The 21,609-nt window shown below is 46.1% G+C and overlaps 1 protein-coding gene across 18 annotated transcripts in view; it reads right to left on the bottom strand.

The window, feature by feature from the left end:
* Nucleotides 1-21,609, bottom strand: part of PCDH15 (protocadherin related 15) — a 642,855-nt gene that overhangs the window by 371,902 nt on the left and 249,344 nt on the right. For all 18 annotated transcript variants that reach the window (XM_077183412.1, XM_077183413.1, XM_077183407.1 and 15 more), the window contains one exon: nucleotides 6,221-6,268. The gene's annotated coding sequence lies outside the window, so the exon portion shown is untranslated. The remainder of the gene's footprint in view (nucleotides 1-6,220; nucleotides 6,269-21,609) is intronic.

Below are 21,609 nucleotides of genomic sequence, written 5' to 3'. Positions count from 1 at the left end.
GCAGCTCCTGCAGCAAAATGTATCCAAATAATCCTAATTTCTGAAGAATAAAGCCATTATTGTTGTAACAAGGGACAGTCTTGCCCTTAAGCTCCCTTGAACACACTGGCCTGGCATCTAACACAGCAGCACAAGGGAAGTCAGAGAGTATCTTAAAATCACTAAGGTTGGAAAAGGCCTTTAGATCATCAGGTCCAACCATCAACCAGAACCATCATGATGTTCACCACTAACCATGTCCCTAAGTGCCACATTCACACATTTTTGAACACCTGCAGGGCTGGGCACTGCAAAGCTCCCTGGGCAGCCCCTGCCAAGGCCTGAGCACCCTTTGCATGCAGAAATTGCTGCTGCTGTCCAAGCTGAGCCTCCCCTGGCCCAGCTTGAGGCCCTTTGCCCTTGTCCTGTCCCTGTTCCCTGGCAGCACAGCCCGACCCCCCCTGGCTGTCCCCTCCTGGCAGGGAGTTGTGCAGAGTGCAAATATCTGATTCCCAGATCACTCAAACTGCCAGAGACCAAAAAGTCACAGCCTCTTATAAAATCAAATCACTTCAATGATGCATCAGAGATTTCATAGAATCCATTTTTTAAAATCAAGCCAGGTGATTTCACCAGACACAAGGTTTCACTGACAAGCTGAAGTTGTTTAAAATAATTTCTTCACGCGGGTTTTTGGCATAAGGAAATGCAAAGCCTTCTTCCTTCTCTGTTAATTAATGTGAAATTGCTGGTTTATGACACACTTTTGCCAGCAACTTCCCTCTTGCATCAAGCCCCTATCAGGATGTTTATCAGAAAGCATTTATTTAATAACATGGGGTTCTAAATGGCTTCCTTTAATGACACTATTTTACCCATGGTGTGTGAGAGCTGGAACATATACAGATATTTTCTTGGTAATGTGCAACTGGAGAGCTGGGATGCACAAAAACAAGCAAGACATTAAGGGAATGGAAAATAGAAATTACACAATCACTCATGGTTTGGGCTGGAAGGGACCCCAAAGCCTATTCAGTGCCATGGGCAGGGACACCTTCCACTGTCCCAGGCTGCTCCAAGCCCCATCCAGCCTGGCCTTGGGCACTGCCAGGGATGCAGGGGCAGCCCCAGCTGCTCTGGGCACCTGTGCCAGGGCCTGCCCACCCTGCCAGGGAAGGATTCACCCAGACCATGCTCTTATCTGGGACTGTCCAGACCCAGGGGCAGCACCATCACTTGGCCTTGTTAAACCTCATGAGATTCCCACCGGCCACTCCCCGAGCCCCTGTGGATGGCCCTGTCCTTGAGCTGTGTCCCTGCATCCTCAGCTCAGTGTCTCCTGCTCTGCTGCTGAGGGTGCTCCTGCTCTCCCATGGATTTCATGTGGAAGGGGCTACAGGACTGCATTTACAGCTCGTGGTGGCAACAGGCATGTCCTTTGGCTGAAATGAGGAGATGGGCAGCTCTGCAAGCACCACAATTAGGGATTTTTGTTTCTTTTTTGGAGAGGGGCAAAAGCTACACAAAACTGAGAAGTTGCATTCCCATTCAAAAGAGAGGTCACCACATTGCTGCAAAAACCACAATTTTATCTCTCCTCACCCAAGGCTGCTGGTTCTCTGTGTCCAAAGCTAACTTATTTCTCTCCTCAGAGCAGGACAACAGCCAGTTGGGACACACAGAGCTTCAGCACCTCCTCAAGATTGGGACACACAGAGCTTCAGCACCTCCTCAAGACTGGGACACACAGAGCTTCAGCACCTCCTTCTCACAGTTGTCCTCTGTTTCCCAACCAGCACAGTCTCCCTGTCAGTGTGGGGGGTCTTTCCAAGGGAACACTGTCTTCGTTGTTGCTTGGACATTAAAATTGTTCTGAGTCTTGTGGCTGGTTTCTTAAAATCAGCAATCCCCAAACACTTGTGATGTGTGGTTAGCAAAGCACTTGCCCTCTGTTGCCACTGAGGTCACCTGGGGCTTGGTGGGACACTGTAGGAGCCATTCCCTAAAGGTGACTCTGTTCATGCTACTCTGCCCAAAAAACTTCCTCTGGTAAGAAACAAATGAAAAAGTTGGACCAACTGGGAGGACTCTTTTTACCTATCTTTTATCACTTCATACACTCAAACATGCAATGTCCTTCTCTTTTCACCTTTGTTTATCTTCAACACAGGCCAAAGAACCCCCATGGGATGGAGCATCCCCAAACTAACTCTTGGACAGTACCAGAGAGAGAAAAACCATTGTTCAAACAACCAGTTCTGCCAAGTCTTTGCTCTTTCCTGGAGTCCTGACATGCCTTTGGTCCCAGAGGCTCTGACTCCCTCTCAGCTGATCTGCTCCATCCCTTCCAGCCCGTTGGGAATGCAGGGACTGTCTGTCTGCTGCTCTGACTAATCCAGAACATGTTACACATCCCCTGCATTATTTATGCTGGCTACTTACAAGTTGATTTTTATTTATTTAAAGTTCCCATCTGTAGGTTCTGGCTCCCTTTCAAAATCTCCCACTTTCCATCGTGTTCTAATGGATATCTGTTCTCTGGGAACATCTGTCCTTAATGGGCCCTGTTAGATGTAACAGTGACACCATTTTCCATCTTATTACATGCACACAGTTTTCTGTTTGTTTTTTAAATCTCCACAATGTTACAGCCTCCTTTTATTTTGAAACAGCAACAACAACTACAACAGAAAAAAATTCGTTTCCAGTCCTGATGAGTTTTTGATTCCCAACAAAAATATCAACACTGGGTTTGTAATGAGACACCTCAGTGTAGGAAAATATTTTGCACTGCTTAATTTATTAAATTATTAAAACCAAGTTGAAGAAAATGTGTTGGCTCACATCATTAAGGGTCTCCTGATAATTTCATTCTTTTAATCTGCTTCTTTCATTCTTTCATCCAACTCTTTTACAAGAGTTGGGAATTTTTAGGAGCTCCATAAACAGTGGTTCCTTGCTCCTCCCATTTTAAGCCCCAAGACAAGTTACAAACAGTCCCTTCACAGGGGAGTCCAACAAATCCAGAAATCCCTCCCTGATAGAAGCAGCTCCTAAGGAAGAGCAGAGATATTCATCCCATGGGACAATTTCCCTAAACTTCCAACTGACCCCAAAGACTTGCAGCTGATTCACTTCCTTAACAAAAAGGATTTCTATTTTTCAGGCCCTGCTGTGAAACTTCCAGAACTAAAGTTCATGGAACAGGAACAGGATTGTTCCTAACATGGAACAGAGAAGCTGTGGCTGCCCCTGGATCCCTTGGAAGGGTTCCAGGCCAGGTTGGACAGGGCTTGGAACAACCTGGGATATTGGAAGGTGTCCCTGCCCATGGCAGGGGGCCTTTCCAAGCCAGACCATTCTGGGATGATTCCTTGATGATGATTCTGGGAGAGGCATCTTTTGTATTTTACAGCCCTTGGCTGGCGAGCGGCAATGCCCAGCTCAGCACACATCACCTGTGGAAGGAATTCTTCTTCCCTTTGCATCTACCTCAGTAGGATTTCAGCTGCCACTGCCTTGCCCAGCAGTTAATTCTGCCTCAATCCTGCTGCAGTTTGCCACAGTCAGCACTCAGCTAGCTCCAGTGCTCTGGAGGAAGCACTGGCAGCACACCCCGTGTCTTTCGCAGCTCATTTATCAGTTGAGTATCACAGGTTTGTGCAGATTCCTTGGAGACTGTGCTGCTGTCATCCTCTCACTCGGGAAACTGCTCAGTTACTCCAACCTTCTGCTTCCTAGCTTTTGACCAATTTTTTTCACTGTTCTGTAGAGCATTCTTTTTCTTTCTCATCCTTTTGGCTTTAATCCCAAATCCTCAGAGGGTTGGACACAGCACACTCGTGATGATCTACTCCTGTTCCACTGATGAAGACCCATTTTGGGGCTCATTTGCTCCTTTTAATGATCATTTGGTATCAGTCTGGGCATGCTACTCTGCAGGTGGGGCTGTACTAAGATTTCCCATCCCTGGCAGTGCCCAAGGCCAGGTTTGGACAGGGCTTGGAGCAGCTTGGGACAGTGGAAGGTGTCCCTGCCCATGGCAGGGGCATGGAACTAGAAGAGCTCCCTCTGGAGCTCCCCTTGGGAGGGCTCTGCCCCAGCTCTGTCCCAGTGGCTGAGCTGCTGCAGTTCCCCTACCCTAATGGAGGTTTCCTCCCTTGAGGAACAGGACTGCTCACTTAGAGCCTGAGATCCACCCTGGCTTGGTTCCATTTTTTGGTTTGTTTGGGGATTTTTGGAGAGGAGGAGGCAGATGGGCTGGTTCCACGAAAATCAGTTCCAAGGCTTCTACAATAACCCACTTCTTGCTAGTCTGGCACCTTCCTCCTACTCCCCAGGCAAAGGTTGGCTTCACACCTGCACCAATTTACACTTGATGGAATCAGGTTCAGAACTTGATATTTTAGATCTAAAATTTTATTTATTCTAACTTTATAACATACCTAGGCTCTGAACTATTTAGAGAAAATGGCAGCTCTTGGAGGAACAGGTGTCCTGGCAAATTCTGGAGTTGTGAAAGCTTCAGCTACGTGCTACAATCAAACACTTGCCCTGAAAAATAAGTTGAACTTCCATATGCTGAGGCTCTTGTTTTGTTTACAGCAGCCCCCTGCTCTTAGTCCCTAACACAATGGCTTATGATTAATAAATTTTATGTTGCATTTGTTCTACTAATCCATAAAGTCCACAAAATTCTTTTGTGAAATTCTTGTGTCCTTCGTGGCATTACAAGGGTTTCAAAACCTGCATCAAAGACCTTGTTCCAAGGTCACTTAAGGAGCATTAGAGAGGGCTCTTCATGAGACCTGTCCTTCAGGAATGCTTCTGATTCCTCCCCTGCACCTGGAGCTCACCTCATCCTGTCCCATCTCCTCTTTTCCAAGCTCCTTATCTGCCTTATCCAGCTCCTTATAATTCCTGTATTAATGTGCACCATCTCCTCTTTCAATAATAATTTCCTCTGGGAACTGCACTGAATAAATTCTGCCTATAAATCCAGAGAGTTTAAGCCCCCTGCAACTCTGTAGTGTGAGATGTTCACTGGCTCAGCAAAAACAACCATCCTGGTACTCAGATCAAATCACCTGCTGAGCAGCATTTTCTCTTTTATCCCACTTTTCACTCAGGACCTTCTGGATTACTCTTTGTTCCAAACCTGACCTAAGAAATCTGCTGATCTGCATGGACTTTCCAGGATCTCCTTTTGCCCAGTATTCTCACATCAGAATGCATTCTATCCCCAGATGGAAATGAACATTAAAGGTTTTTTGCTAGGGAGCAGAGATAACAATTGAAAAAGCGATGGATTCGCTATCTCCAAAGGAAGTTGCTAACAAAACCAAGAGCTTTGCTGTGCTTTAGTCAAATAAATCACACAGACTCAGCAACAAAAAATCCCAACTAAAAGGAGAATTGGAATTGAAGGATGAGTTTCCAGCTTCTTCCCTTGACAGCAACATTAAACTGATGTGGATGTAGAAGGAGAATGGAAATCCTGCCCTGACAATTTCTTTGGCAAGAATTAGTTCCTGCCATTTGAGAACAACTGTTTCATACTGCTCATCAAGTTTTGAATCTTTATATGAATTTTTCCTAGGAAAGAAATAACTTTTTTTTGTTCCATTGCAGTTTATGTTGGCACCCGAGTTCAGCACCCAGAAAAAAGAAACTGCCACATTTCCTCCTCCTACTCCTCCCCTCCTGCCACCCTGTGCTCAAAATCCCAGCCAGAATTGAAACACAACTTGAGGGGAGATAATCCTGGCCATGAGATGTGCATTCCCAACAAAACCAAGCCTCTTTTCCCTGTGGCCCAGCAGAGCTGCTGAGCTGATTTCCATCTTGTGATTCCAAACAACAAATTCTCAGTGCCACAGAGTGTGCAGCAGCAGCCAGCATTTCAGAGGGACGCATTTTCCCTCCTTTCCCCACCATATTTTCTGAGTTAGAAATCTCAAAGGCATGACCCTCACCATGAAAGCATGGTTCTCATTGTTTGTCTGTACAGACATCCTAAAACATTCCTGACTTTAACACCAGGAAGGCAAAAGTTAAGGAATACAATGAAACAAAAAATAATGTCATTTTCAAGAAGTGCAGCAGGCAAAGTGGCAAATGAAAACCATCAGGGGTGAACTCAGCCTCAAGGAACACAGATTATTACAAATATTCAAGAGAGGATTTTGGGAACAATTTCCAGCAAAAACATGCCCATATTAAAAGGGAATTATCACAGTACCTTAACTGCACTTCTCAGCCATAGCTGTAGAGATTATATGATGATCACCTGGAAAACGAAAAAGTAGAAGATTAATGATATTGTTCATATCTTAATTACTGTTTAAGAAGAGCAACTAATCTGACACATTTTCCTTTATTTAAATAGTTTTCACCTCCCAAACAAACAGAGAAAAGCAGAACACACAGCTTTCAATATCAGCTGTTTTATTCCTGATAAAGGTAGCTTCAATGAGAAAAATAACAAGAAAACAATGCCTGAGGTTTTCATTAAAGTAGTTTACATATTTTCATGAAGGCTGTCAACTTGGAAACCAGGGAGAAACTCATAACAAGTTTTATCCTTCCAAAATACCCACCCTAAAACACATCAGGCACTTATCTGTAATTTGTTTTGAATCAAATATATTCTCTGCCCTTCCCCAAGATGAAATATTGAACAGGAAAATCTGACTGGCTCTTTCCAGCTCTTTTTTTCCATGTGCCTGTGAGTTATCTCAAGGATGGAGAACAAAACTGAGGGGTGCAGGGGCATTTTGGGGCTGCTTCTCCAGTGTTTATCCAACTGAGACTGTGCCATGGAGGAATTCAGGAAAATCCAGGAAGCATTTGGGCCTCCAGGCATGGACTGGGTTGGAGGTTTCTCCTTTCTCCCAGCAACAAAGGGAAATACAGGGCAGAGACCCCAGGGCTCCAAACAGGGAGGGAGACACCTAGAAAAGTGGGAGGCACCTTGAAACATGTTATTTGGGGGGCTTGGAAATCAAATTGCCCAGGTGCTGGGCTCATTTCACCTTTTGCTTTTGAGAAAAAACCATATAATACATGTAATTCCTTGCCAATATCCCATTCATCCCTGCCCTCTGGCAGTGGGAAGCCATTCCCTGTGTCCTGCCCCTCTATCCCATGTCCCATTTCCCTCTCCAGCTCTTTTGTAGCCCCTTTAGGCCCTGGAACAGGCTCTGATTTCTCCCTGCAGCCTTCTCCTCTCTGAGCTGCCCAGCACAGAATCCATATTCCACTGGAATTAGCCAGCTTGCCATGCTCTCCAAGCAGAAACAGGGAATTTTAGGCACACACAGTTTGCTTTGCAATAACCCAACAAAACCTGCTGCCTTGTTCTGAGGTGGAATAAATCCACACTACACTGGGCAGTGAGATTTAGGAGCTAACTCCCAGCTTTGAAGGCTGATGGAAATTTGGGGAAATACGTGCATGTTGTGTGGACTTGCAACAAAATATTCCATAAGGGGAAACAACACGGTATTTTCATAGCCTTCAGAATTTAACTGAGTATAAATGGGTAAAGCCTCAGTAACAAGACACCAGATGTGTGTGGGAGTGCATCACTCTTCCCAGGTCTGCTTGACCAAATCATTTATCTCTTCTATATATAAATACATATATACAAAAAGAAAGAAGTACAACCAGACAAAAATAAGGCACAGACAGCACACAGTTCATTACAGCAGATATTTGTTTGCATTTCTGAAGACACCCAACAGTTCAAATATAATTTAAAAAAAGAAATAAATGTTTCCAGAATAGAAATATTCAGCTGAAACTTCCACCTGAAAGAATTCCTATTCCCTGCTTTAGACAGAGCTGGAGAAGAGAAGGCTCCAGAGAGACCTCCTAGTTCATTTCAGTGCCTAAAGGGGCTCCAGGGGAGCTGGAGAGGGACTTGGGACAAGGCATGGAGAGACAGGACACAGGGAATGGCTTCCAGTGCCAGAGGGCAGGGCTGGATGGGATATTGGGAATGAGGAATTGTTCCCTGGCAGGGTGGGCAGGCCCTGGCACAGGGTGCCCAGAGCAGCTGGGGCTGCCCCTGCATCCCTGGCAGTGCCCAAGGCCAGGCTGGAGCAGCCTGGGACAGTGGAAGGTGTCCCTGCCATGGCAGGGGGTGGGATAGGAGGTTTTTAAGGTCCATTCCAAAGCTGAGGATGGGAGGGAAGCTGCTCTAGGCTGTGTGAAACACAGGCACCTTCTGCCAGCAGTGTGGTCACCTCTGGATTCCACCCCCAAAAATCCACACTGCTAAGGCTGCAATTGCTTTGCCCAGAGAATTCCCAGTCCCTCAGGCATGGATGAGAGGTACTAAATGAATTCCACTGCCATGACAACAGTGTTTCATCCTTGCTTTACTCAGAGATTAATGCCCATTGTCAGCAGCTTTTATGATAAATGATTGTCATTGTGAATTTTGGTAATGAAGATGCATCATGCTGTGTGTTGTTCACACACTGCAGAACACTTCTCCTCTAATCAGCAAGGGCTTGGAGTTCTGGAGATTGTTTTGCAGACAAAAAAAAATATATAGGCTGTTGGGATAGGTATTGGTTTGTATTTTAATGTTGGAAATAGAGCCAGAGTCTTCAATGCTGAGTTTCCCTGGAAAGTGATGACAGAACTTTGGGCTTTGGTGTGAAAGAAGCCGGTGAAAGCAAGAACTGCTGGATCCACTTCATCCACACTGTCTATAATTTTGGGGTTCACTTTGCATGTTACACTCTCCCTGGAAGAAACAGTCCCCCCTCAGGCTCCCACATCCCTGTTGGTGGGAGCAGAGCATTTGGTGCCCACTGGACACCAAATCTGCTTTAGTTTCCTCATTTAAAGGCACAAAACCACACAGAACTAACCCAAAACTTAATAAACAAGAATAAGCACCAATGGCATTAGAATAATTGTGCTCACTATCTGCATATTCCAGGCTGAAATCAAAGAATAACCTAAGTTCTACAATTGGCAACTGCCTGAAAAAAACAACTCTCATCGTTAGATCTGAAGCATTATTTGGGTGCATTCCTAAGATTCTCATTTTTGAGGGCAGCCTTCTCCTTTTTAAGGGCCATGGAGATGATTAAAGAGATGGAAAGGCTGGGAGATCTGGAAGTGTTCATCTGGAAAAGAGAAGGCTTCAGAGAGACCTCCAAGTCCATTCCAGGCCCTAAAGGGGCTCCAAGAGGGCTGGTGAGGGACCTGGGACAAGGGATGGAGGGGCAGGACACAGGGAATGGCTCCCAGTGCCAGAGGGCAGGGCTGGATGGAATTTTGGGAATGAGGAATTGTTCCCTGGCAGGGTGGGCAGGCCCTGGCACAGGGTGCCCAGAGCAGCTGGGGCTGCCCCTGCATCCCTGGCAGTGCCCAAGGCCAGGCTGGACACTGGGGCTTGGAGCAGCCTGGGACAGGGGAAGGTGTCCCTGCCATGGCAGGAGTGGGAATGGATGGGATTTAGGGTCCCCTCCAACCCAAACCACCCTGGCATTCTGTGGGAAAAGTTTAGGTGGGTTCAAGATGGCAGCTCTGTGCTGGAAGGGTCCAAGGCCAGGCTGGATGGGGCTTGGAGCAGCCTGGGACAGTGGAAGGTGTCCCTGCCCATGGAACTGGATGACCTTGGGTGTCCCTTCCAACCTCAACCATTCCATGATTCTGTGATGAAAACAGGGGGCTCAGGAATTGGATTATGGGAATGGGGTGAGAGATGGGGATGAGGTTTAGGGTTTAAAGTCAGGGCTCTGGGGTTTTGGTGCTTACACCTCTCCAAAAAGGCCCTCAATGCTCCCTCCCAGTCTGACCCTACCTGAACCCTCCAGCCCTCCACAGGCACCATCAGTTGGGAATTTAGAAAAAGATCACTTTGTTAATTTCTTGGCCTTGCCCTATTTGTTTCTCCCTGAAGTTTACCTATTTCTCCCCAGCATGATATACCCACTCAGCCTCCTCTCCACCCAGAGAAGTAACTCATGCAAGCACTCAGAAATGTTAAAAAGCAGCATGAAGACCAGTATTACCTCAGCTAAGGAAAGCAAATTGACATTTTTCATGAAGCAAGACTCCTAAATCTCTCCTGCAGCTTGGAAAATTACCCTCTTCATTTTAATTAGGCCAATGTTACCTATAATGATGCTTACAGTGTGTACATTTTCCTCTATCACCCCTAGCAAAATCCATATCTGTGCTTCTCTCAGTTGCTCACCTGGCATTTTGATGCAGAATTTTAGAAATTTTTATCCCTAACTCAAGAACTTAAATAGTACTGATCAGGCCTTGAAATATTCACAGAATCTGCTTTCTGCAAAGGCAAACCTCTCCCATTTTTTGCTGCTTGCAAGGCACATTCATGAACCAAAATTGGTTGGGGTGGGGGCAGCAGAATTCCTTTGCTTTCAACATTTTTTTCTCCCTGACTGCAGCAAAAACCAGGGTTTGGTTTTGTCTGAAAATTGTGTTAAAAGTTTTCAGTAGAAAAAAACCACAAATGCAACTATGTCCTCTAGAAATAATACAACTAATACTCATCTGCTCCAGGTTTCAGTTATAAATATAGACTCGTATATTACAAATTTACTGGTAAATATACACTCAAATACACACAAATTTACTGGTTAAAAAAATAAATACAGCTTATGTTCCTAAAATCTCTTGGAAAACAACCATCTTCCAAAAAGGCTCCATCAAACAGTACAAATAAGTAAAGGGTACTACCCTGGCATTTTTATTAAAAGTTTTCTTGTCAAATTGAAGCCATAAAAATCTGATTTAGTGCCAACTTTTTTTTGTTGAAAAATCAACCCAGTCATGTTTTTCTTGGCAATGGGAAGTAAGCTTGAGTCAAAGTAAGATTTGTTTTCGCATTATTTCATGTTTTCTGAGTACATTTCATATATATTTATGTCTGCCTCTGTTTCTACTGCATGGAAATGCTGCTCTCACCCAGCTGGTGGAACTTGCTTGGCTGCACATGGGAGCAGTGATTGAATTCCAAAATGAAAATCCAAGTTCTCTTTTCTTTTCTGTGCTCTTTGCCACACAAACTCACAATTGCATCTCAAGTGTATTTAAAGAATTTACTGCTTATGATAAAATTAAACCTCCAAAGCAGTTTTAAAAAGACTTAAGGATTTTTTCCTAAGGGCAGTTTGTTCAAAATTCCACACTGCCTCGGAAAACTTTTGGTTTTTAGGGATTTCAAGCTGCTCAACATGGAACCTCAACGTCCAGTGCAGCATCCTGATAAATCAGAGCAAAAAATGGAATTCAATAAGACACTGAACTTTCCAGATTTTTGAAAACTTGACGTGTGGGAGGTTCATAACCCACCCAACAGATGACAGGGATGCTCTGCTGCAAGATGTCGAGTGCGACAGCCTGGCCAGGAGCTAAGAATTCCAAGAAGTGAGGATTTGAATTGCTTTGTAGAAGCACAGATTGGTTTGGGTGGTAAAGGACCTTAAAGACCATCTAGTCCTACCCTAACCTGGCCTTGGGCACTGCCAGGGATGCAGGGGCAGCCCCAGCTGCTCTGGGCACCCTGTGCCAGGGCCTGCCCACCCTGCCAGGGAACAATTCCTCATTGCCAATGTCCCATCCAGCCCTGCCCTCTGGCACTGGGAGCCATTCCCTGTGTCCTGTCCCTGCATCCCTTGTCCCCAGTCCCTCTCCAGCTCTCCTGGAGACCCTTTAGGCCCTGGAAAGGGCTCTGAGTTATCCCCAGAACCTTCTCTTCTCCAGATGAACACTCCCATCCCTGGGAAGTGGTGTGCAGGTAGCACAGGGGCACTGCCTTGTTCCTCTCCATCATATTGCTTTTGGAAGATGTGTTAAAGCACAAAAGAAATGTGTCCTCCAACAAGGAGCACTGCTGTATTTGCTGGGAATGCCCTGACAAAGACAGGAATGATGCATTTGACTCCATGTTGTCAGAAGGCTAATTTATCACTTTATAATACTCTATTATATTAAACAATACTATACTAAGCTATACTAAAGAGCACAGAAAAGACACTAAATGCTCAAAAGGTAATGAAAACCTGTGACTCTTTCCAGAGTGCTGACACAGCTTGGCCCTGATTGGCCAGAGAGTGAAAACAACTCAGACCAGAATCCAATGAAACAATCACCTGTGGGTAAACAATCTCCAAACACATTCCACATGAGCACAACACAGGAGAAGCAAATGAGATAAGAATTGTTTTCCTTTTCTCTGAGGCTTCTCAGCTCCCCAGGAGAAAAATCCTGGGTGAAGGGATTTTATCAGGGAATGTGAATGCCACAGAGAACCCCAATGGTTTGACATGAGGAGAAACATCAAAAATACATTTTCTCTAGCTAATACAGGCTGTAATGGCTTTAGCTCTCTTAATCCTCACTTCTTTCTAAAAGCAGAAAACACAGTGAGAGCCCTTTGCTCTGAAATCTTGTATTGATCAGGAAGCTGGAGAGAAACCCAGGGAGAAGCAGAACTCATGGATCTGTCCTCAGCAGCTCCAGCTCCACCAAGTGCCAAGCTGGCAGTGCCCATGTGTGTCCCTGCCCACGTCCAGCTGCTCCTCACTCTGTTCTGGCCAGGCTCCCACGCCCCCAGCCCTGCTGGGAGCACAGACCACGCACTGCTCCAAATCTGCTTCCATCACAGCCAAATGAGTGGAAGGGATGGGTTCATTTGGGAAGAAACCCTGGAAGCTCCACAGTTGTGGGGTTTGGGGAGGTGGAAATGCAGGGACAGCAGTGGGGAGCTGCACGTTGTCCTTCTCAGCACAGACAGGGAGAAACTGGGAACAGCTTTTGCACTCTGGAAAGATGGGGTACCTAACCCACCCCAGTGTGCATTTCAAACCTCAATCCTCAGGGGAATTTAGGTCTGCACCAGATGTAGGGTTCAATCAAATCCACATTTCTGCACTTACAAACTGCCTGTAAGAGGCACCAAATGCAAAACCCACACAGGACAGGAAAGGATTTGGGATTTGTCTGTGCAAACATGGAGCTGCAGCTGCTCCTGGGCCATAAACACAAGGCTGTGGTTTCAGCCCCAAGCTGGGCTCAACCAGAGCTTGGATCTTACAGACACAAACCCTCATTTTCACTCGGGGCGCTCCCACAGCTCAGAAGGAGTTTTGAAATAGGACTGCCATGAACTTGCACAACATAATTACACCGTGCTTTTTAAACAAAGGGATGCTCATCCACATTTTTCATACTCATCCCTGTCCTCCTGAAATTTCCCTCCTACTCTCCAGCATAATAAGGCTCAGGAATGCCTGAACAGTATGTTGAGGTGTAAAGGCTCCCACAGTCTTTCATCCCCCGGTGTGTGTAATGTTTTTGTGTAATATTTATGTAATCCCATTTTAGGCTGTGTTTGGCTTGGTTAATATTTTTCCCACTTACACAGAACTATTCAAGGAAAACTTCAGCAATGAACAGATTGATGTCTCCAGACACAGGCATTCCCACCTGTTTTTCCTCCATCAGCACTCTACACTCTATCCACTGAAAAACAAAACTAAAGACAAAATTACAAACTCATGGACTTTAATGCTCAAAATAGCACCCAGATCTGCAAGAACTTTGGCACCTGAAAGCAAGAGGGTATCTACTAGGCCATTCCTGTTAAGGATAACACACAAGAAGTGACTTTATGGGTATGAATGCCCAGAAATCTTTCCAGAGCTGCACTTTAAATTACCTACAAGCCTGTCACTAGTGCTGTCACCAAAGTTAAATTCAGGGGGGCCCAGGATTGTTTAAATTGCTCATCAGTGGTGGTGGAGGAGCAGTCTCAGGAACCAGCACAGCAGGGACCTGCTGGACCAGCTCTGTGGGGAAGGACTTGGAGGACACCGAGCTGTCCCTGAACCAGCAGAGTGTCCTGGGGGACACCGAGCTGTCCCTGTGCCCTCAGAGTGTCCTGGGGACACCGAGCTGTCCCTGTGCCCTCAGAGTGTCCTGGGGACACCGAGCTGTCCCTGTGCCCTCAGAGTGTCCCGGCCCAAGGAGGCCAATGGAGCCTGGGGCAGCAGCAGAGCATTGGCAGCAGGGCAGGGAGGGATCCTGGCCCTGGGGCAGCCCTGCAGGCACCTCTGGAGTGCTGTGTCCAGCTCTGGATGCTGAGCACAGCAGGGCCAGGAGCTGCTGGAGCTGAGCAAGGGCCTGGAGGCTGTGGGTGCCCAGGCAAGGCTGAGGGAGCTGGGGCTGCTCAGCCTGGAGAGGAGCCCCAGCTGAGAGGGGCCCTCAGGCCTGGCTGGCCCTGGCTGCAGGGAGGGGCAGAGCAGGGCCCAGGCTCTGCTCCGGGGCCCAGCAATGGCCCCAGAGCCACGGGCAGGGCCTGAGCCCAGCAATTGCCCTGCACAGGAGGCACAACTTCTGCCCTGGGCACTGCCCAGCCCTGAGCACATTGCCCACACAGCCTGGGGGCTCTCCTCCCTGGTTGCACACAATCCTGTGTCAATTCCTCCTGGTTTGGACATTGGGGCTTCAAACTGTACCCACACCAGGTCTAGTTTGCATCATTTCAACACTTGCAGCATTATTCAACAGCACGATACAAGCATAATAATTTTAGCCTTTAAATTTGAATAACTTCCTGAGGAAAAACCACAATCTATTTCTAGGGCTTCTGGTTGGGAGATAATAGAAAAAGTCAATTTTAATTTTTTACTAAGTTCCAAAATTCCATTAAAACCGAGAGATATCTTGAGGAGTTTGTACATTGTGTCACACAGAATGAAATCCCAGGACCTGAGCGCTGTTTTACACCTTGGCAGTCCTGCTGCTGGGGGGTGCTAAAGCCTGCTTCAACTTATTTGGTCTTAATCAGATTTGATCCCAAGTCTGGAAAAGTTCAGGACTATTTCTGTCTCCTGCAGCCACAGGTCCCTGTAGGCCTGCACTTTGAGATCCTGAATTTTGTGTTTCTCTACTTAATTCACAAAGACAAAGCAATACCTGTGGGATTTCCAGTGCTTATGAACCAGCCAATCCAGCAAACCTTTTAAGTATGCAAAGAAGTTTCAGCTATTTCCTGACATTCCTGCAAATGAGATCTGAATTGGAGTTGTAGCATTAATACATAATGCTCACATTAAAGCTTAGCAAGCCTGGAGTTGTTCAGATTCATATTCCAGTGAGACAAACAAGTGTCAGCTGCAGAGGTGGTCTTCAAGGTGTCATTGAGGTTTAATTTTAGATTTTTCCCTGCATACCATAAGTTGGGGTTCAAGGCATTTTCTTCAACATTATTAGAGACTATCCAGCTTAAAAAATTCCCATGTTTCTTATCAAAGGAGTCATTTGAAGCGAAAAATCTTAAGGAAAGCTCTTCTTGCCCTATCTCCATTATTCCAATTATTATATACATATTAATTGGAACAAACTCTTTAGGAAATGGTTCACATAAGCAGCTTTTAGCTGATGAATTATCCCTGTCATTTAAAAACATTTACATGGCTTGTTTATGTTACTTTGTTAATTTTATTGTAATTTAGTATTAATTAACAGCCCTGTCTTTACAAGGTGTTTAATCAGTTACAACTCTTAATTACACCACAGCATTGCTTAATAAAACACCACACTATTTGGGATTAAGTTAAATTGGCTAAATTAATCTGTTATCCACTTTTGTGGGTAATTTATTGCACGATAAAAGCAAGTTGTGAAATTATTTTCATGGCAAGTAGCCTAAAAAAGATTTTACAGAGATTCTTTTTCTACTTTAACTACAGAGAAAAACTGTTTCTAATTTCAGTGTTTTCTACAGATCAGCACAAGGCTCAGAACTGTCTCCAAAGCTGCAGTCACAGAAATTTGGTGCTGGAGCAGCCTGGTTTGGGAAGCAATGCTGAAGGGGAACCTCCCCAGCCAAAGAGCTGCTCCTGAGAGCAGCCAAAATCTTCTGCCCTGGCCTGATGAGGTCACAGGAAAGCTTCTCCTGCATGGAGCTGCCAAACTGCATCTTGAACCCACTTAAGCTTTTCCCACAGAATGCCAGCATGGTTTGGGTTGGAAGGGACCTTAAATCCCATCCAGTGTCACCCCTGCCATGGCAGGGACACCTTCCACTGTCCCAGGATGCTCCAAGCCCCCAAGTCCAGCCTGGCCTTGGGCACTGCCAGGGACCCAAGGCCTACCCACCCTCCCAGGGAACAATTCCTAATTCCCAATATCCCACCTAAACCTTCTTTTTTCAGTTTAAAGCCATTCCTCCTTTTCCTGTTTCTTCATCGACCTTGTCCCAAGCTCTGTGGGCACTGGAAGGGGCTCCAAGGTCTCTCCATCTCCACACCCTCAGAGGCAGTGAGCCCATGCCATGGGACAGAACCCCTTGGCTCACTTGAATTCTGCACCTGGATCATTCCATTGCCAATGTGCCAACCCCACTCCCTGTGTTAGGAGAAAATTCACAGATTGCCCCTAAATCCTTTTTCCCACTCTGGGGCTCCTGTCCCTCCACAGCTCCCAGGCCTCATTTGCACCTCTCAGGCTGAGCACCCCAAATCCACTCCATGACTCCTTGCCCAATGCCAATCACCCAGTGACCCCTCCTGAAGCTTTTTCAGACCTCTAAGTTATGCACAGCTCTTTCTTCTCTGTTTGGCATTGCCAAGCACTCATGGTGACTAAAATAAATCTTAATTATCTCAGATCATTTCTTCCTGTGTCAACATCACTTAGAATCCTAAGCCTGTCCTTGTTGAAATGCCCCCAGACCTTTCTGAAGCTGTTCTGTCTTTCTGGTTCTAATCTATGACTTCTCACAATGCAATGAGGAAAAATAAAAATTAAACATGACAATTACGGCTTAATGTTTGTCACAAATTCAGGACAGGCTTGAAAACACCTCCCTGTGTGGCAGCAGGCATGGAGGACAGTGGGTTCACTCTCAGCCATGGTTACATTTCTGGAGACTTATCCCACATTGTAATTCTGATGTTCACTTCTGAACTTTTAAAACAACAACTGAAATGGGAAAAATTACCAATCTTCTAAACCAATGATTTAAGCAATAGAATTTCACTTATCAGTCCTCTGGGACCTCTCCTGCATTCAGGGTAGGTCACAGGTAACAGTTCAGACTGTTCTGGGCACTTCTGCAGCTGCTTCAGGGTGAACATCTTGAGTCTGGTGACTTGAATAGCAATCAGCTCAATTATTTTTCTAACTTTATCTATTCCCCCTTGGACCCTCACATTTTCCCTGAAATTAGTGAAGAAACTCTGGTTGTATTTCCAATGCTCCTCATGCTGAAGGGGAAGCATTTAATAAAAGATTTATCAACTATTCTATTCAACACCTCATCCTTCGGAAAAGCAGTGCCATGCATTTTACACTTACCTCGGAGCAAAACTCAACTTCAAAAATGCCTGAAGATAAATATTTTACTAAACAGAGTGGGGAAACATTCACACTCCAAAACCCCAAAGGCTGCTTCATCTGACTCTGATTGTTTTATGATAAAAGGATGAGTGTGTGTTTTGGCAGACAGAGACACAAGTGCCACAGTTTTTTGGAGGAAAGAGGAACTGTTGAGCTCTGAAGGCTCATAGAAGGATTTTGAGGTGCCTGAGCTGATATGACTTCCCAGCAGCATTTCCCAGATTTAAGAGGTGATAGGGTGATACCTTGGTGCTGATCCTCATTCCAGATTTTCCCTCTCCACCAGGTGTTTGCAGAGATAAAGTTTTATGCCTGAACAGAAGCACCTCAGTACAATTTGTCCCTTTACTTGCTATGTGCTTGTGCTGTTCCCAGGCCTTTACTGCAGTGATGCCTTAACAAACCAACACACAAATTCTTCCAAGCAAAAGCCTTTCCAGAGCCCTTTTTGTTGCTGATCACTCACCAAAACCAAGGCTGAGACTGACTTTAACTGGAGGCCTCTAAATTACAACCTTTCACATCTCCCATTACAGAGTTTTGTACTTAAGGCATCACAGTGCTGACTTTTTTCCCCACGACTCTTCCTTCTCTTAAACCTATAGTTTTTGGGGTTTATAGTGTTCTCTGTCAAATGAGGAATTAATGAAGTTTGGCTTCAAAAGCAATAAGCATTCTGGCTTGGAGCAGAAATGGGCTGGCCCTGCTGAGGGACCTTCAGGGCTGTGTCCAGTTCTGGGTCCCCAGTCCAGGAAGGACCTGGAGGGGCTGGAGCCCCAGGAGGGGCTGAGGGAGCTGGGCAGGGGCTGAGCCTGGAGCAAAGGAGGCTCAGGGGGCCCTTGTGGCTCTGCACAACTCCCTGCCAGGAGGGGACAGCCAGGGGGGGCCGGGCTGTGCTGCCAGGGAACAGGGACAGGACAAGGGCAAAGGGCCTCAAGCTGGGCCAGGGGAGGCTCAGCTTGGACAGCAGCAGCAATTTCTGCATGCAAAGGGTGCTCAGGCCTTGGCAGGGGCTGCCCAGGGAGCTTTGCAGTGCCCAGCCCTGCAGGTGTCCCAGCAAGGGCTGGAGGTGGCACTCAGTGCTCTGGGCTGGGGACAAGGTGGGCACTGGGCACAGCTGGCACTCCATGGGCTGGCAGGGATTTTCCAGCCTCAGTAATTCTGTGAGAAAGCAAGAAGGACACAAAGGCTACCAAAGGACACCAAGGCATGCAATTATATGAAATTTGCACCATAATGCACTGGGGTTCTCCTGATGGAAAGCCTAAGCTTCATCTGTGTCTTTTTTTGGGGCAAATCTCCATCCACAGCCTTAAAAACAACCTTGAATTTCCTGGCTGGTGACTTTCCATGGAGAGCATGTCCCACATGCCAGGGGTAAAATGCCTCTGCTGGGGAACAGCAAGGTGGCACTGAGGGTGCCTTGTGGCTGCTGATTGAGAAGAAGGAGCAGAGCTGGGCTCTGGGCTGGGTTCCACTGCCCTTGAAGCAGGGGAGGAGGAGGGGGAATGCCTAATGCTGCACAACAGCACAGCCAGCAGAATGGAACCCCAGAAACCTCCCTGGTGCCACTCAGTGGTGTGGAAATACAGCTGCCCACATGACTGAGGCAAGCACACCCAGGTGAGAAAAACAAACTCTTCAAATAAAGTTCCACCAAGCAGCTTCATGTGCTCAGGGGACACACACATGGATTTGGGAGCACAGCTCTGACCTTACAGACACCTTCTAGGGGCTCAAGAACAGACCCACCATTAAAAACCCTCAGCATCAAAGCAAACCCTTGAATTGCTCAAAGTTCACTGCCCACAAACCAGTATGATATTTTAACTCAAGATTAAATAGCAAGGCTGCTACAGGCACATCTTTGCTCTCTTGGGGAACTTGATTTCTGCAGCAGGTAATTGTTGAATTTGCCAGCAACCCCACCAAGGGAAGAGATGAGAATCTTGACTCCATGTTTCAGAAGGCTGATTTATTATTTTATGATATTATATTGAAAGAATACTATATACTAAAACTATACTGAAAGACTAGAAGAAAGGATTTCATCAGAAGGCTAGCAAGAACTAGAAAGGAGTAATAATAAAATCTTGTGACTGCTCACAGCCTCGACACAGGTAGCTGTCATTGGTCATCAGGTAACAACAATTTTACATGCTGGGTAAACAGTTCTCCAAATCACACTCCAAAGCAGCAAAACATGGAGAAGCTGAAGCTTCTCAGGAGAAAACATCCCAATGAAAGGATTTTTCATAAACAATGTCTGTGGCAGGTAATGCTCAGCCAAGACTCAGCACTGCTGTTCTCCCATCCATATTCATTGTACAGAACAACATTAGAACACCTCCACACCCTTGGAAGGAGGGATGAGGCTTGGAGCAGCCTGGTTTAGTAGAAGATGTCCCTGGCCATGGAATGGGATGAGCTTTAAGGTCCCCCACAACCCAAACCAGTCTGGCATCCTATGAGTCCATGTTTGCATCATTGTCCTCACTTGATAGTTATGAACAGTTTCAGTGCTTTCCAGGTGGTTATGTAGCATTTAAAAGTTACAAAGAATAGCATGGGCATTAAGAGATTTTTTTTTTCTGGTCCTCTTCTAACATTCCCTTTCTATTCTACAGTTATAGAGGTTTGATTTGATGAGCCCCCAGGATTCTCCATCCCATGCTGTGCCCAAACCACACAGCTCAGTGAACTGGGTGCAAGGTGCTTCCAACACCTTTCTCAGCATGGCCTCCAAAGTCCTCAACAGGGACTCCAGGGAGATAGCAGGGCTTCAAAGGCTGAGAGAGGAAAAGAGAAGCAAGGAAATCCAACAAGGGAGTGAGGAGAAATCCATGACATCTGAAGAGCACAGCAGATGCTGGGGAGGAAGGCACCACACAGTAGGTGGTTTCCAAAGAATAACCTGACACTACCCTCACATGTGGCCACCCAGTGCTGGATCACTCATCCCCAGCGTGGCAATCATTTGGGAACATTTTAGAACTTGCCATCATCACCATCAGTTTTTTAAATTTGGGATGTACAGAAGCACTCTCATAGAATTGTACCTCTCCTGTCCCTTATTTAGTACAGAATTAGTCATTTCTTTTGCTGTGACAATTCACTGGTGAAGGCAAATCTTAAAAATGAGCTTGCAAATGTTTTGAGCTTCAAAGATGTGTCTGTGTAAAAGAGATGATGGTTCTGCATTTCATCATGTCACGGCTGCATATCACCGGAAAAATAAAAGTCACAGCTCAAGGAAGATAACAGGGTAATGTCTGCAAGGGCTCCTGGCTGTCAGGAGGAGCCCTCACAACTGAAAGGCAAGAGAAAATCTTTCCCTAATCTTTCCTTTCTGAAATTGCATCGTTGTGCTGAAGTACTCAGAGCTATCACAGGAGCACAGCCACCCACACAGCCCGATGCACACCACAGGAGGCTCTGGCAAGGCAGAGGCTTCATCGCAAGGAGAAACCCCAGAAAACCAGATCCAAACAGCCTGAGGGCATCCTTACACCAAAGAAAAAAGGGGAAGAGTCTGGGAAATGCCTCTGTGAGAGTGGAAACGGCTCTGCCAGCTCCAAAGTCATCACTGCTGCCACAGCCCCTTGCCTGGAGCTTCCTTCCCTGGCCAAAGGGAAGGGATCCAGTGGGAAATCCTGCCCCAGCCTCATAGCAAGGTATTTGCACAGCTTGGGCCACAGTGTGCTCCACCCAAACCACTTCTAGTTATTCTTATCAGAGGCCTCTGGAATTCATCAGGGTTACTAAGACATAAATTGTGCTAAATTAAGAAAGAAGGGGCTGAGAAACAAAACACCAAGACCACGAGAATGGGATAAAGGAGGTGAAGCACCTGGACTGTAACCAATCCCATCCCCTGACAATTGTGTGCAGAACACGTGGACAAGAGAGAGGCACCAATCAAGAAATGCATGATCACATGTGCAGAAGTGTTAGAATATATTAATAGAGCATAATGTCAACAATAAAGTAGCTGCTGCTAATCTAACTGATCCCATTAATTGGTTATCCAAAAGCCCAAAACCTCCCTCACATCCTCATGTCCAACAGTGGCAGCTTCCATGGAGCTGCAGCCCCAGGCAATGGCTCTCTCAGAGAGCCCCAGGGGAAAGGCTAAAAATCAAACCTCTCACAGATATTTTTGCTGATTTCCTGATGACAGTGGCTAAAAGGCAGTTCAGATAAGCACCCTCTTTTGCAACTTCTAATTCA

The sequence above is a fragment of the Agelaius phoeniceus genome, chromosome 9, assembly GCF_051311805.1.
Source record: "Agelaius phoeniceus isolate bAgePho1 chromosome 9, bAgePho1.hap1, whole genome shotgun sequence".
NCBI classification, from domain to species: domain Eukaryota; kingdom Metazoa; phylum Chordata; class Aves; order Passeriformes; family Icteridae; genus Agelaius; species Agelaius phoeniceus.
The sequence above is the reverse complement of the archived record's forward strand: the minus strand, read 5'-3'. Positions and strand labels throughout refer to the sequence as shown.